General features: G+C 30.7%; 1 long non-coding RNA gene across 1 annotated transcript; it reads right to left on the reverse strand.

Annotated features, from left to right (window-relative positions):
* LOC114578505 lies at nt 1-257 on the reverse strand. Its single transcript, XR_003699517.1, has 2 exons — nt 222-257; nt 1-152 (listed from the first exon to the last, which is right to left on the reverse strand). It is a non-coding gene; the product is annotated as an uncharacterized LOC114578505 (long non-coding RNA).

A 257-nucleotide genomic window follows, 5' to 3' on the forward strand; every position in this document is an offset into this window, starting at 1 on the left:
TTCAAATAACTTAAGAAGTAAAATTGTCAATCAAATCATATACATATAGAGAGAAATTTGTTAAGAAAAACTACCACTCATAGGCTTTTCATGTATTCCTATATGTGACCAACCTGTCATTTCTAACAGCTCCTCCATTGTCCCATATCCACCTGAAGTTTAAAAATGAATTACTTTAAATTATTTAAATAAAAAAATAAAGAGTTTCCATTTTTCCTCACCGGGAAGGGCAATGAAAGCATCATCATGTTTAGCCA

The sequence above is a fragment of the Dendrobium catenatum genome, unplaced genomic scaffold (assembly GCF_001605985.2).
Source record: "Dendrobium catenatum unplaced genomic scaffold, ASM160598v2 original_scaffold_58376, whole genome shotgun sequence".
Taxonomy (NCBI): Eukaryota; Viridiplantae; Streptophyta; class Magnoliopsida; order Asparagales; family Orchidaceae; genus Dendrobium; species Dendrobium catenatum.